General features: G+C 37.3%; 1 long non-coding RNA gene across 1 annotated transcript; it reads right to left on the minus strand.

Moving 5' to 3' along the window:
* Positions 1 to 1,589, minus strand: LOC135787506 (uncharacterized). The gene is made up of 3 exons (XR_010547076.1): positions 1,562 to 1,589; positions 209 to 347; positions 1 to 99 (listed from the first exon to the last, which is right to left on the minus strand). It is a non-coding gene; the product is annotated as an uncharacterized lncRNA (long non-coding RNA).
* Between the last annotated feature and the right edge of the window lie 15,540 nt (positions 1,590 to 17,129).

Consider the following 17,129-nt stretch of genomic DNA (forward strand, 5'->3'; position numbering starts at 1 on the left):
AGGGGGTTAAGTTAAGCCAATTTCAGCAGACTCACCAGGGGTTGAAAAAACCCTAGGAGAAAAACATGTGGGCAAAAAGTCCTAGGAGAGGCAAAAAACCTTTGGGAGAGAGCCAGACATAGCTGATTTTATAGAGGATATATTATATAATAGGTACGATTCTTGACAATTTTATGGGGATTAAAACATAATATATATGTATATGTACATGGATAAGTAGAGTAGATGGGGGTAGCTGGTGGTCGTTGGTCTGACATCGGCTGGGCATCACATTAAAGAAATGCCAGTAGATCAGTGGCGTGATGACCTCCACGGCAGCCGGAGCTGTGTCTGTTAGTCCCATTGTCCTCGGGAATGAGGAAGAGACAGGGAAAGAGAAACAAAATCCTATTAGCGTAGGGGCCATTCACATGTGTCGCACAGTATTGTGGTTTAATAGCGCTCAGTTCCAGACAGGCTAACTATAGTGGCATACATATATTATACAGACGAGTTATGTGAATACTTTTTTTCTGGACACGCTAACTATTGCAGGATAATTAAATTTACAAGTCAAATTATGTGAATGCTTTGTTAAAGAGGAATGTCTTTAGTTTAGACTTAAATTGATTGACTGTGTCTGTTTCCTGAACATTTCAAATCATTCCAGAGCTTAGGGGCTCAGTAGGAATAGGATCGACCACCTTTAGGGGCTGTTTACTCTTGGTATTAAGATTTGTTTTCGTCGATCTGATCACAAGTGGACGAGAGAGACACATCACGTTTACACCTGGTATTTAAATCCATCTCTTTTGTTCACTTTTGACCGCTTCTGTCCTGAATACTGTGAGGGGGTGGTCTGTGAGACGGTGGGTGAGTCTTTCTGCTGTCATTCAAATGCGAGCGGGAGTAATGATGAGTTTAAATGGACGCGAACTAATATTATGTCGGAGTCCGCTGCTTGTTTTGTAAGTAAACATGCTGCACAGTGTTTTGTACATGTATATGTTAGAGCTTTCTCTGAATTTTTTGCGCATTTGATGAAATAAGATCGTGCAAAGTTCACATGCTTGCAAAATGAAACTGTGGAGATCAGCCACTTTAGTTTTATCAATGAGAGGCTAAAAATTGCGCTGTTCACCGTGTGTTCGCGCCAGAAGTCAGACAAGACGTAAAGTACCTCAGATTAGATCAATGGGCGGAGAGAAGGCGGTCTCTTGTGGCTGTTCGAACACATTCAACCACATGTGCGTTTACACCACAAAGAGGAGACCTTCAATACGCTGAAATACCCCTTTCTTATCCATACAGTCACGCCCGATCTACAACCCTCCATGTGAGACTCATTTGTGCGCCAGATTACGCACTCCCTGTGTATCTGTCCATAGCCGTCTTATCCACGGGCTTCTCTTTCCGAGCTGCCCTCCTTAAAAGCGGCAGTTATGAGCAGACGAGACGTGAAATTACGAAAGAAACACATATATTTAACTGTGACATGGGAAAAACTTTACTTTTGTTGGTGATTAGGCTTTTTAAACAACGGTTTTCACGTACATTGATAGAGTTACCTTTGCTAACTTACCTGTCCAGGAGAAAGCAGGCAACTTCGGCGTTGTTTTTAAAACATTTGTCCTGTATTAGCGCCATCCATCTGGGAAAAGCCATGCGATATTTATCCTGGATTTATGGCGTCGTCTGAACATGATCATCTTTTTTCTTCTGACAGGAAGGGGTGATCTGTCTTGCATAACACAATAAGTGGGGTACTCCATTTGATCCAATTTCACTTCTCTTCTTCTAATAAGTTAAATATTGCTTCTAATAAACCGTACTACTACAACAAAAACGACGACTACTTCTAGGACTCCTGCTTCCTCATCTTCATGGGTTTTCAGCGTGGAAAAATTCCACCAGCATAAGCTGGTGAGCTGGTTTAAGCTGGTCTCTCAGCTTGGTTTTAGCTGGTTTTGGTGGTGTAGCAAGCTGGTCAAGCTGTGTTTTGGTCACTGCTGGTTTAGCTGGACTTTGCTGTTCAGGCTGGAAGACCATCTAACCCACCAGCTTTGCCAGGCTGGGTGGACCAGCTTAGACCAGCTACTGCCACGTTTACTGTGGTGTATATAATTAAAAACGGCTCAATCTAAGGTAATACAAACATATTGGTTTATTATGTAAGGTCATTAAACACCACTGAAAACATAGATATGTATAACATATTCATTTTCTGTCAAGAGAGCCTCCTAAATCGTACACATTACACCTAAAAAATTCTTCCAGACAGGTAACAGTGATTATTCTTTCTTTGTGGAATAATTATTGTTGTACTGTTATTCAAGTATATTGACGTTGTTCTTGTACTGTAGTTGTAAGGCAGTGACCAGTCTGCTACATGCTAGTTGAAATGGGAGTAGCGTCGACTGATCTAACGTTTTAATGTCTTATGTGTTTATTATCATATCATTTCACATAATGAATCCACTGAAGCGACACAGCATATGCCGGTGGTAAACAAACACACGTGTTCAAATATTCGTGCATGAGTTTTGGCAGGCGTTCCCTAAAAATGAGCTGTGAAGGAGGGAGGCTGTTCTTACGCATGCGCACATTTAAAAAACTCAGTAACCGTGGAAGACGGCACCACAGTGCAGCCATCTATGGGCAACTTGTAATCGGACATATTTATTTTGGAGCGATTTGGTTCAATAATAAGTATCTCTGTCTTATTGGAGTTTAGCTTAAGGAAGTTATTTGCCATCCAGTCACTAATATTGCTAATACTGAGAACTGGTGGGTTTCGCAAAAAAAAAAAACTTATGTTATGTTTCCTGATAATGTCTCCTAGAGGTAACATGTATAACCAGAACAGGATAGGCCCTAGAACTGATCCCTGCAGTACGCCGTATTTAACCGGGGCGTGATATGAGTCTTCCAAAGTTCATGTGGTAATCTAGTGTTCGATGTACTATTGGGTAAAAAGATGGCTGCCTGTGTAGCTTTGATGTTTTCCCTAATAACCATAATTTTGTTAGTCAAAAAGTTCACGAAGTCGTGACTATTATGTTGGAGTGTAATATCAGTTTCTGTTCGTTCTTTGTTTCTAGTCAATTTCACAACTGTGTTAAAGAGGAAACAAGGGTTAATTATGATTTTCTTCAATAAGCTTGCTGCGATAGGTAGATCTGGCGGTTTTTATAGCCTGTTTGTAGTGTTGAACACTCTCTTTCCATGCTGCACGCCATACCTCTAACTTTGTCCTTCTCTAATATTGTTCCATTTTTCTAGTTACCTTTTTAAGGGCTGTGGTTCGATGGTCATTCCATGTTGCTGGTGTTTTTTCTTTGATTCTCTTTGATCTAATGCCAGCAACAGCTTCCAGCATACTAGAACAAAGTTGTTGAGGGTTTCTATTACAAAATCCAGATCTTTACGGTTGACTGCTACATGTTTCATCTGGGACAGGTCCGGAAGAGTGCTAATAAAGCTATCTTTAGTGATGGAATTAATTGTTCTGCCTAAACGTTAGCGTGTTGACTGAGCAATCCTATGTATAAGTAATGTGTACAAGACAAGGCAATGGTCTAAAACAGCATCGCTCTGAGATTATATTTCTATGTCATTAATATTAAGCCCAAGTGACAGAATTAAGTCTAATGTATGTTTATGGGTATGCGTGGGCTTGGTCACGTTTTGTCTAATACAGAGAGAATTTAGAACATCCATAAACGCTTGTCCTTATGCATCTTTTGGGTTATTGAGGTGAATAGTAAAGTCCCCAATGATAAGAGCTTTATCTACAGTGACTACTAGCTCAGACAGGAAATCTGCAATTTCTTTAAGAAAATCTGTGTGGTGGCCTGTAGGTCTGTAGATAGTAGTTAGGACAAAAGAAAGCTGTTTTTTGTTATGTTTAGTTATTTCCATATTTAACAGCATTATTTCAAAGGAATTAGATTTAAGGTTCAGATTGTTTACTTTAAATATTTTATTGTAGATTGTAGCTAAATCACCCCCTCTCCCCTTAAAAGGAAAACACCACCATTTTTCAATATTTTACTATGTTTTGCCTCAACTTCATTCCTATGCCTTGAAACAACAGTTTTATTTTGTGCCATCATACTTACTCGTGTTACTACTCATGAAACAGTCTTCAAATAGGGAAAACTCTCCAAAAAAATAGGGAAGTGTTTGATGGCTTGGAGCCATAGGAAAGAATGTGGCTAGGCTAAATGCAAACACATTCACAAGGCGCTGTACAAAGATTAAAAGTGCACGCATTGAAAAAAGATAGTTATGTATTAATTCGTCTAAGTTGAGGTAAGAACAAAATTTTTTCCTTTAAGCGGGGTTTGTGCTCATAATAATTGTCTTGTGGGGTGGATTAATTTAAACTAATGTAATTGTCTGTTTTAAGCCAGGTTTCTGTTAAGCAAAGCACATCTAAGTTTTGGTCAGTAATTATTTCATTGATAATAGGTTCTTTATTGGTAAGCGATCTAATGTTAAGAAGGCAGAGTTTTTACGTTTAGGAGAGTTTCATCTGCTGATGTATTGTTTCCTATTTTTATATTAACAAGATTTGTGCAAGATAAGGAAAACAGTGCTCTGTATTTTTTTTTTTTTTTTTTTTGGAGGAACAGACACAGTCAAAATGTATTGATACTCTGGTAATACAAACTCTGTGAGAAATATGTGTTTCTGACATTTCAAGGCAGCTAACAGACGGACGGTTAAGCCGATCTGTCTGTTTCCTGACCTGGGCCCTGGATAGTCAGACTATATCACAAGTAAGACTATTGGTTAGATTTCTAGAGAGTATAGCACTTCCTTCCCGGGACGGATGGAGGCCATCTCTCTTTAGGAGGTCAGGTCTCTTCCAGAAATATTCTTTAAATTGTCTATAAACCCTATGTAATGCTGTGGGCATCACTTTGACATCCATCCTTGAACCAACACTAACCCTACCATACATAAAAACAGACATTGGTTATGTTGGCAGGGAAAGCAGATTCACAATAAAAAAGACGGTAAGCAAATGCTAATGTTAGCCGGCACCGTTTGGTGATGCTAGCAGGCTATATGCTAAGGCTGGGTGTTACTAGTAATAGATTGTATATAAATGTTGCTTATAGTATGGCCTCTGTAGTTCATTCATGATCGAGTTATTGATGTCCAGTCCATCTCATTTTCATTTCATCGGTTCAAATAACAGTGATTCTGATTTAATAATGTCATTACCTAATGTGATGTCTCTTCCTATTAAAATCTGATCTGTAATCAGTCTTACACACAAAACAATCATTTAAAGAGAATTGTTGACTCCATGTCTAATAATTCACATTCAGAATTATGAGTGAAGAAAAACACAAGACAGGTCTTCATTTTCTTCTGTATATTTCACTGACGTCTGATCCGCCGCTCAATTACTTAAACTAATAACAGACAGTGAATCATCTGAACAACATGAACGACTTTTCCTGAGTCAGTCTGCAGTAAAATTACAGAAACTATTTTCCTTCCCTGATTCAACCTCTTGAGTAAATACTCAATGAAGTTCTCCATGTAGGTTTATGAGAAGCGTAAACATGTCTGTCCTTATCATCATGAGAGTATATAAGCTGCAGTCTCTGTGCTTTCCCACCAACAAATCTTCCAACATCCCTCCTCCTCCATCTCATCAGGCTCTAAATCAACTCAATATTGTAAGGGAAAAATATAACCATCCGCTAGCCCAATGGCGGAAACCAACCGGCATGACGAAGGATTCTTGTTTGGTTTGTCTTTTCCGGCACTTACTGAAGCATTTTGACTTTTGACGTAATTTAGGTAGTTTTATCTGTCTCCAAAAAATAAAATCTTATTATTTGTAATTATGAATCAAACAGATATAATTGTGTAATTTGGATAAATGTTTGCTCATTCTATTTAGCTCATGTTTATACTACTGTATCTGCATCAACTCCATATAAAATCAATATCAACTCAGTATCAACTCCATATAAACTCAAAATAAACTCAATATCAACTCAGTATCAACTTCGTATCAACTCAGTATCAACTCAGTATCAACTCCGTATCTGCATCAACTCAATATCAACTCAATATCAACTCAGTATCAACTCAGTATCAACTTTATATCAACTCAATATCAACTCAGTATCAACTTCGTATCAACTCAGTATCAACTCCATATCTGCATCAACTCCATATAAACTCAACTCAATATCAACTCCATATAAACTCAATATCAACTTCATATCAACTCAGTATCAACACCGTATCTGCATCAACTCAATATCAACTTTATATCAACTCAATATCAACTCAATATCAACTCAGTATCAACTTCGTATCAACTCAGTATCAACTCCGTATCTGCATCAACTCAATATCAACTCAATATCAACTCAGTATCCACTCAGTATCAACTCAGTATCAACTCAGTATCAACTTTATATCAACTCAATATCAACTCAATATCAACTCAGTATCAACTTTGTATCAACTCAGTATCAACTCCATATCTGCATCAACTCCATATAAACTCAACTCAATATCAACTCCATATAAACTCAATATCAACTTCGTATCAACTCAGTATCAACACCGTATCTGCATCAACTCAATATCAACTCAGTATCAACTTTATATCAACTCAATATCAACTCAATATCAACTCAGTATCAACTTCGTATCAACTCAGTATCAACTCCGTATCTGCATCAACTCCATATAAACTTAACTCAATATCAACTCCATATAAACTCAATATCAACTCAGTATCAACTTCGTATCAACTCAGTATCAACTCCGTATCTGCATCAACTCAATATCAACTCAATATCAACTCAGTATCAACTCAGTATCAACTCAGTATCTGCATCAACTCCATATAAACTCAACTCAATATCAACTCCATATAAACTCAATATCAACTCAATATCAACTCAGTTTCAACTTTATATCAACTCAATATCAACTCAATATCAACTCAGTATCAACTTCGTATCAACTCAGTATCAACTCCGTATCTGCATCAACTCCATATAAACTCAACTCAATATCAACTCCATATAAACTCAATATCAACTCAGTATCAACTTCGTATCAACTCAGTATCAACTCAGTATCAACTCTGTATCTGCATCAACTCCATATAAACTCAACTCAATATCAACTCAGTATCAACTTCGTATAAACTCAATATAAACTTAATATCAACTCAGTATCAACTCAGTATCAACTTTATATCAACTCAATATCAACTTCGTATCAACTCAGTATCAACTCCGTATCTGCATCAACTCCATATAAACTCAACTCAGTATCAACTTCGTATCAACTCCGTATCTGCATCAACTCCATATAAACTCAACTCAATATCAACTCAGTATAAACTCATTATCAACTCAGTATCAACTTCGTATCAACTCTGTATCTGCATCAACTCCATATAAAATCAATATCAACTCAGTATCAACTTTGTATCAACTCTGTATCTGCATCAACTCCATATAAAATCAATATTAACTCAGTATCAACTTCGTATCAACTCAATATCAACTCCGTATTAACTTCTTTTAACACAGTATCAAACTAGGTATCAACTCAATATCAAACTCTGTATCAACTCTTATTCTTTCTCAGTGCAGTTAGACTGAATGCTGATTTATGGGGACTGAACCTGTGTGTTGCTAGCGCAATCCTCTACCAACAGGGCTACAGGAACACATAATTATTTAAACCAAGCGTTTATTTTAATAGAGTTGTTTTCTGTTTGTATTTAATCATGTTTAAAACTAATCAATGCAGAATTTATATTGTGAAGAATAAACACATGAATTAATTTACAGCTTCAAAGTCATGTAGCACTTTAATATCATCACATAACATTACTGCATGTGAATGATTGAGACAATGGTGTATTTTAAAGTATGTCGCTTTAATTCATGCTTCTGGTACGTTCCGTACCCAGTTTGGCTAATTTGAATGAATCCGGTACAGCTGCTGAGCTTCATTGGTTTGGGAAATAAAGTTTTTGTGACATAAATCCCAGATGGATTATCTGTTGTAAAGGTCATTCATGTGACTAAGTGTTCAAGTAAACAGATTTTGCATTTACTTGCAATTATTTTGAAGACATACAGTACATACAGCTTTGTAAATGATCACTTCTTACTTAACTTTCATGTGGCTTACAGTTTTTTAAACATCACCACCTCTCCATTTTAACAGAGAAAGAAAAGCCAGTACGGGTTTCATTTAAATTAAAAACTCATCTCTTCCATTTCCTCCAAAAATACTTGACAAGTTGATATTGACTGCAGACACACTTCTTCTATGCTAAAGAACAAAAAACGAACTCTCAGAAAAGTGAAAACTTATAACTTGGTATAAGCATTTCTTGTATTATTGCCTTTTCTATGACAAATCACTGTATTGTTTTCTAATCATTGTAAGTCGCTTTGGATAAAAGCTCCTACTAAATGCCTAAATGTAAATGTCATTGGAGAGAATAAAATGTTGCTGTATAAAATGGGATAAGATTGGTCCTCGGCTGTGACCTTTGAAAGAGATGCTGAAGTAGGTCATCACACATTCAAGTGTCTTTGATCAGGTTTTGCTTCGTTGATTTGTTGGTTCTGACATCACACCAGAGATTGGACTCGAGACATAAAGAACCCCGCTTGGGTGTACGGCGTCTTTCACGTTAGTGAGCTTGAGATTGACATCAAGCTTTAGATCTGGGTTTGATGGATGTGATCTAGATCTGAGTTTCTGGCCTGCTACACCATCAGAAAGTGAATCTGGGGTTTATAAACTGACTATCAAAATGAAGTTTTGCAAAACGGCGGTTCGGGAGAAACCTAAACCTTCAGTCCCGTCAATTCCTTTGAGAGCTTATATAAGAGAGTCTCCACAACTTCCCAGTAACAATTCATCCGGCATTCCTCCTCAATCTCTTCCTCGGTTGGCTCTTTCCCTCTCACAATACAGTTTTAGTACAGGGGGATTGAACTTGGGATTCGAGCTCCCTCCGAGGACAGCAAGCCAAGTTTGTTTACCATCATTTAATAGACTAAATGCGAAGTTGAACTAGTGATCTGTTGGTTAGTTATTGCTATGAAACTGGTGAAAATTGTCTGTTTGTTCAGTTTATTGTCAGTAAGTGACATTCAATTCTACACATATACACCTTGTTGTGAAATGTACCACAGGGCACCATTCAAGTGGCATTTGAAATCCTTTATCTCTATATTAACAGCTTCTAGATGATTCTGTGACTACAGAGCCGTGTGTGTTAAATCCAAACGCACAGAGCCTTGAATTGCAAAATGGGGTCAGGGAATGGCGACATCATCACACTTACCCACAATCCCTGGTGTCTCAGCCTCATTATTCCAGCCCTGTTTTTAGCAGTAGGATGTCAGGCGTGAGGCAAAATCAATTCCTGCCCGCTCCGGACCGTTCGATCTCCACTTTCCAATTCATTTATACTCATTACTGCAGGAAAGCCAGACAACAGGACAATTTGTACACGCTGGAGATTCAGACTTCTCACTTACTCACCATCACCTGCGCTGTGACACACACACACACACACACACACGCACACACACACACACACACACACACACACACACACACACACACACACACACACACATTCATGATCTATATGAGTGTGATAGAGACAGAAAGACCGGCAGTGAACATAACGGTACAGGTTTGAGAAGAGTTTGATTCAGACTAACCGCTGATTGATTAGCTGTTTTATTGATTGATTAACACATTAATGATGTGACTGACATTGTTTCTTTATAAATGTATGTTAGAATTGTATTCATCTTCTTTTTTTACTGTTTGTGTTGTAACTAAACCAAGCCGATCTGTGATTGGTTGCTTTACATGTCAGTCGGCACCTGTGCTCTCTTCGACCAATGAAAGCTGCTGTCCAGATACCTTCTGCTGACAGTCTAAAGCTCTAAACCCTGAGCCACTGCTGGTCCAGGATCAGTTTATTTTACCCAAACTCAAGCTTTATCAATGTGAAAATCTGCACTTTATCCAGTATGGTTTACTTTGTGAATGTGCAGAGAAAATGTCCTTATTCATGAAATGATTTAAAAAACTAAAGTGAAATAACAGTGGCCAAACAGTTAATCTCACCTCCAAAACTCAGTCAGACCAACATTAACCTGACAACAATTCTCATTCAGAAAACACACATTACATTCACAACACACTGACCTAAAAAACACCAACAACAGGAAGGATCGCATACATGATCAACTTTTCTTTTCTGAAGTTTGAATGATTTTCCACATAAATCAGTTCTTCATATAGAATACTGTAACACCTTTTCAACTTACATTTGTAACAAGAATGATTCAAAATTAATCAAATTTTTTTTATATGAATGTAGTACTTGAAAACTACAGCCAGAAGGTGAAAAAACTGGAAAAAAATTCAGGACTGCAATGATAAAAAAGAGATAAATCCATTAAAATCCATTCTCCACATGTCTAGTTGTTCATGATGGTAATTACAGTGATGGTTCTCGTCTGCTCTCTTTCTTACATTTGGCCACAAGTTCTCATCAACATCTCATCTGATGTCGTCTCTAGCAATGCATCTTGTAAAGTATCTTCTCTGACCCGTTCTTCTTTCATCCATATTTGCCAACAAATTCAGTTCCTAACTTTCCCCTTTTACTACAGTAAGTCATGGTAATGAGACTGAGGCAGAACACCTGAGTGGAATTTCAGCTAAAATTGCAATTAGCTTGTAATGATTATTTTTTTAAATTCCGGCTATAAAATTGACAGTTATTGACAATTAACAATTATTTTTTTAAATAATAACTGCATAAAGGCTGCATAATCTGCCATCATTGTGTTTTGAATGTGTTTTTAACCATTTTGTGTGTGTTAGCATTAGAAAAATGTGTTGAAAATGTAAACTGTAGTATTTTGCATGTTGTGAAGTATGAATGGGAAAAGGGTTCCTGAATTTTGAAAAGTGTGGTAACTGAATGCATTTTGTCTACAAGCAATGAAAAATGTTTGACAGTTTGGTTTGTACTGACTTCTGTTTCACTGCCTGTGTGGAAAGTTTTGAAATGTGGTTTCAGTATTGAACAATGCGGAAAAAATGAAGAAAAACTAAGGAAAGTAAGTAATGACTTTCAGCAGCTGTTTCCTGCACTGGGTGTGATGATCAAATCATTTGAAATGTTTCATTTGTGAGGTATTGTACACAGAAAACCTGATCTGTAAAAAACACAGCTCTTATGTAAGGGATGATGAATAAGCAGCAGGTTGTTATCTCAGAAATAAACCCCAACCGTCTGATCAGGATATCTGCGGAGGGTCTTATATCAGACTGAAGGGGTTTATTTCACAATAACATCCTGCTGACTGTACATTATCTTGCTTATTACAAGGCTATTAACCTCATCAGTAAGGTGAGGAACATTAAATATTGATTTGAAATATTTTATTTGCTCATTTTAAAGCGTAACTAAACCCCTGGTCAGAGCGTGACTCCACCCACTGGCAATATTTGAAAAATGCAAGAAAAGTGGGCAGATCCCAATGGAGATAGAGGGGACGAACTAAGTGTGTGGTGAGATCGTAACAAGGGCGTGGTAAGCTTGAACCTGCTTACGTCACGAGTCATTTTTTGGACCCACCATCCAATAGGAAAATTCAACTGTAGTAGCCACCGTTCAACCTGAAGAGGGCAGCACTCAGACGTTTTTACACCATATATTGTAGTATTGAAACACTTTACATCCAAATGTCAAAAAAGTTACTAAAATCAATGAACAGCACTAATAAAGCCCAATTCTTACAAATCATTAACTAAAAAAAGTTGGTTTAGGGTTTAGTTACTCTTTAAACAAATGCAGACCTTCCATTAGGAAAAGCCATTTACTCTCAGTTTTAAGATAAGAGAAGACGCTCAAATGTCATAAACACACTATTTGGTTGAATCATATGTAAATATAATGTCATTTATCTTATAAAAGACAAATGTTTATTTCATTTTGTGTAATATTAAACTGAACCTGTCAAAATGATTTGCAGCATCCAGGTTACCGTGTGTTATTAGTTGCAGGTGGTTGTTTTCTGGGAATAACATAATTGGAACAGTGACCCGTTTACTACGGTTATTATTAGTGTAAATTGTGTGCGTATATGACACGCAGAAGTGCCGTCACATATACATCATCAGACCTGATGAAGGACAAAATCACATTAACAGCTGTGCCATCAAATCTTCCTCTAAGCCTCAAGAAACATCAACCAGATTTATAAAGTGCAGAGTTTTCATAAACCCAGCCAAACCAGATGAAGTTCAGATCCAATAGATACTTACAGAGGATTCATCTGGCCCAGGTAATAAAGAAGGTAAATAAATCATCTGCTGTGACTATGACCAGATACAGCTATGGCACTCTTCTGTATGGAGAATGATTATCAGGCTCTTAACAAAGTTTCAAACATGCGTTTAATTCCTAAGGGAACAAAAAAAATCACCAACTGTACAAATGAAGTTCGGTCTTTAAGAACCATCAAGTGAAGTTTTAGGTGAACTATTAGGGTTTTCAGTGTAAACTGATATAACTGTAAAAGATTGTGAATAAGAGGGAGAGAGAGAGAGAGAGAGAGAGAGAGAGAGAGAGAGAGAGAGATGAAGCGACAGTGTGTCTCTATCACTGTATGAGGTACATGTGTATATGTTTGTACCCTGGGCATTGAACCCATGACCATTTAGCTGCAACCAAACACAATAGAGAGATTTTAGACTTCGATATTAGTCCATTGAACAGTATGAGTTTATTTTTTTATCTATTCAGTTTGTTTTATAATTATATGCAAGTAAAAAGCAGGTGTAATGTATGTAGAACTAAATGCACAAAATGCTTATGTGGTTATATTTCATATTGTGTTTACATCCATCTTTAGCTCAAAGAAATAAAAAAACGAAATAGTCAAAGCAACCCAATCTACATTTACATTTAGTCATTACGCAGACGATTTTGTCCAAAGCAGCTTACTGTACAATAGAAGCAATTACAGCAACACAAGAATAGCAATACATAAGTGCACTAGAACTAATCTCATCAAGTCTAACTCATACATAGCCAAGGGTAAGTCTTTTCAATTTGTTTTTATTTGGACAAAGAATGTAAAGATTAGGATAAAAAAGAAAGAGAGGTGTTGGCAGCAGAGATTGGTTTTTAGCTGATTTTGGTAAAGACTGCTACAGAGTCAGCAGATTGTGTCGTGACCGGCAGATCTTTTCACAGATGAGGAACAGATCCAGAGAAGGTACACGATTGTGATCTCTTTGACAGAGCACTGGGATGGAGAGGGTACGCAAGTCTGTATAAGCGAGTGAAGGTAAGGGGGCGCTGACCCAGTAGTGGTCTTGTGACGTCACGCTCATAAATTAATTTTTCGATCATTGTGCAGCTACTGAGCTCAAGTCTAAAACATCATGTTTAGAGTCCGTTTGTTTTCCTTCAACACAGACATATTGATTTGATGAAGTATCATACATGAATTATTCATACAGCTGTTAGTTAAATCATTGTCTTTATAGGAGGCTGTTGGTATCTGCATGATTTACTTTATCTGGTATCAGTGTTCATGTAGCTCAACTGGTAGAGCGTTACATTAGCAGTGCTAAAGGTTAAGGTTTGATTCTGTACAAGCTGTATATTCTCTTCCCCTAACTTAACCCGTTTTAAATAAATGAGATTTTGTTTATCTGGGTTTTTTAAGTCAGTGTAAATTAGCTTAAATATGAAACTATAGTCATATTTACCCTTGTCTTGTCATATTCATCTTTAAATGCATATCTGGGGTCTGTTTAATGACAAACAAAATTTCTTTATAAATCATAATGTTTGGATCCATCCAGACTGATACTTAAACTTCTCAAAATAAAATAGAAAACATTTGAATGTCACTCATAACTGTAGGAAAACGCCAATGACAACATAATAAAAGAAAACAACAAACATTATAACAGCAATACTTGAACAAGACTAGACTAGACTAGGCAAGGCAAGGCAAGGCAAGGCAAGGCAGATATAGATAACTGACAAGAGCATAAACTATGACGAACTTGCAATTAACAAAATTAAAGACAGGATTAAATAACCACATGAATTAGGAGCAAACAGGAATCAGGTGAGGGAGGGCAGATGAGCTAACGAAGAGGGAGGAGGGAACGCCAAGTGACGGGGCACACGTGCTGAGCTGTCAAAACAAAACAAAGTAAACACAAACACAGAAGTGACCAATCAGAACAAAGTCATGACATCAGAAGTAACAACAACATAAACAAACAGCTTTCGTTGAACAAGAATCAATAACAATAGAGTCGTTTTAGAGTCATTTATTTCTGTAGGTTACCTTATAGCTAAAGTGTTTTAAAAACTACACTGAGCTGTTGTAACGCTGTTAAATCTGTACTATATAATCTATACAATCTTAACTACAGGTGTGTGTGTGTGTGTGTGCGTGCGTGCGTGCGTGTGTGTGTGTGTCTGTGTGTGTACCTGGTAATTACCACGTTGTGGGGACCAATTGTCCCCACAAAGATAGGAATACCAGTGTTTTTGTGACCTTGTGGGGACATTTTGATGTCCCCATGAGGAAACAAGCTTATAAATCAAACAAGATGGTGTTTATTGAAAATCTAAGGTACAAGAAAGGTTTTTGTGATGGTTGGGGTTCGGGAATGGGGCAGGTAAGGGGAATAGAATATACAGTTTGTATGGTATAAAATGCATTACGTCTATGGAATGTCCCCACAAAACATGGAAACCAGAATGTGTGTGTGTGTGTGTGTGTGTGTGTGCGTGCGTGCGTGCGTGCGTGTGTGTTGACAAAAGCTCTTCATCAATAACATTGATTTTACATCTACACTCTGGACTGATGGGTGATGAACAGATTATATTGTGACCATCATAAAACATCATAAGATTTCTCTGATCTGATTGTATCTTATATATCTGGATTCATTAAACATCTTCATTCATCCCAGCATTCATCACTCATGACTGATATAGATTAAAGACAGGTCATTATGAAATCACTAATGCTATGGGAATATGGCCAAATGTTTGCATGCATTAACTGAAACTTTCTCCATGTTGTTTTATTGGAAAATTGGAGCATTATTTCAGTTTCATCTTTGAGGTTTATGTCTTGAGTGAGTAAAGTGCTGGGCCTGGGCTGCTAATGACTTTTATCTGCCAAGAAATATGGAAGCAGAAAAAGCTGACAAGGTTGTGCGTGTCCATATACTACCTACAGATATATTTATATATCATAAGAATCAACGGCTTGAATGACAATGAGCAGGATTTCTCATTTTGATTCAATCATATGAAAACGTTTCTGTAGTGTTTTGATCCAATCTAAGACATCAGATCAAATAAAAAAAAGTTCAGATGTGGTCTTATACTGTAGGTGTGGTAACAATGATGATGATGTCATGATGCTGTTAGTGACAGTGGATTTTAAACAAAGATTACAGAATGAATGGTCATTTCTTAAAACATTCTACGAAGGTTGGCACATTTATTTATTAATTTAGCAGACGTTTTTATCCAAAATGACTTAGAAATGAAGAATATCCAGAATATTTTGATGACCACATCATTGCAGACGTTCAGCTCATGAATAAAAGTGTCCAGCGCTGAGCCTGTCTGTGATAAATAAAGCACATACATTGTCATAAATACAGCGCAACATCTCCAAGTCCTTAGGTCATCTGCCAGGACTCTCGTATCTGCTGTGTAAAACTCCAATGACATCCATAAAATCATTCCCAGAAATCCACTTACTATATGTCTCTTATCCTGATTGAAAGATCCAACTATGACTATGCTAAAAACATTAGATCCTATCTTCAGATCTAAAGATCTCTCATCTCTCTCTTTATCAGAAAAAATATCTTTGTCTGTTATTCAAATCAAATCAATTCTGTTGTGAGTCCGAAACCGCATACTGTATAGTAGGTACTGAATTAGATGAAGTACCTACTTACTTGGCGTTAAAACAGTAGGTACTGTATAGTATGAATCCTGGTAGTATGAATGAGATTCGGACGTACTACATCCGCCATGTTGCTACATCACGTGACATACGTCGTCATCACGTCATGTCATTTCAGCGCGAAAACAGCCGCGTGCCTCTTCTTCTTCGTTGGATAACTCCTCTCCTGGGGCCGGTTGCACCAGCTGTGCGTAAGTTACAACGTAGCTTAGTTACGACGTAAATAGGCACTAAGTTACAACTTACGCACTACTAAATGTTTTTGCGTTGCACCATTAAACTTAGTTTAAGCGTAACAATACGTTGTAACTAAATATTTACGGAAGCCCCTGTCCATGAATAACGTTTGGAATAAGATGTCATCCAGATTATATAACATCGATGAGCTCGTATTAATTATGAAGAGCCGCAAATTCGTCAACGACTTTTCAAGAACTGTTTAATTTTCTGTGTATCCATCAATTAAAATAAGATTTAAAATTTATTCCTGTTTATTTTCTCTTCCATGTGTGGGATATATATTTTCAATTAAAAGTGTAATGTTTTGAGTTCGATAACATATGCTTTAACGTCTTTTTTTAACTTTCAGTTTAGGCGAGACAAGAATGAGTTTGAAATTACGTACTGTTCAGACTATTTCCTGCTTGCCCATTATAAGGCTTGTGATTGGGTTAAGGAAAATAAACGTCATTCTATGCGACAACGCATTACTTTATGGAGAGCTTACGACCTACTAGCTACGTTCTTCCTTAAAGAGCACCTATTATGAGATACACGTTTTTAAACATCCTTTTGTGTGTAAGTTTGTATTAGTACATGCTAACGATATTCAAAAAGTACATACCTCAAAGAAAACGATGACGCGAGTTATCGTCTCTAACGTTCGAGGACTACAAAAAACACTCGGATTGTAGGCAACAGTTTACTTCCTGGGATTGGTGACGTAGATAAGACCAACATTATCATAGTTCAGCCCTCTCTGCTTTGCTTGGGTACGCCCTCAAAGACGGGGGTGGGGAGCGCCGAGTCAGAAGAGAGCTAAAATGGCGGAGGTTGGGAGTCCCTGCTTTG

This window comes from Paramisgurnus dabryanus, chromosome 20 (genome assembly GCF_030506205.2).
Source record: "Paramisgurnus dabryanus chromosome 20, PD_genome_1.1, whole genome shotgun sequence".
Lineage (NCBI taxonomy): Eukaryota > Metazoa > Chordata > Actinopteri > Cypriniformes > Cobitidae > Paramisgurnus > Paramisgurnus dabryanus.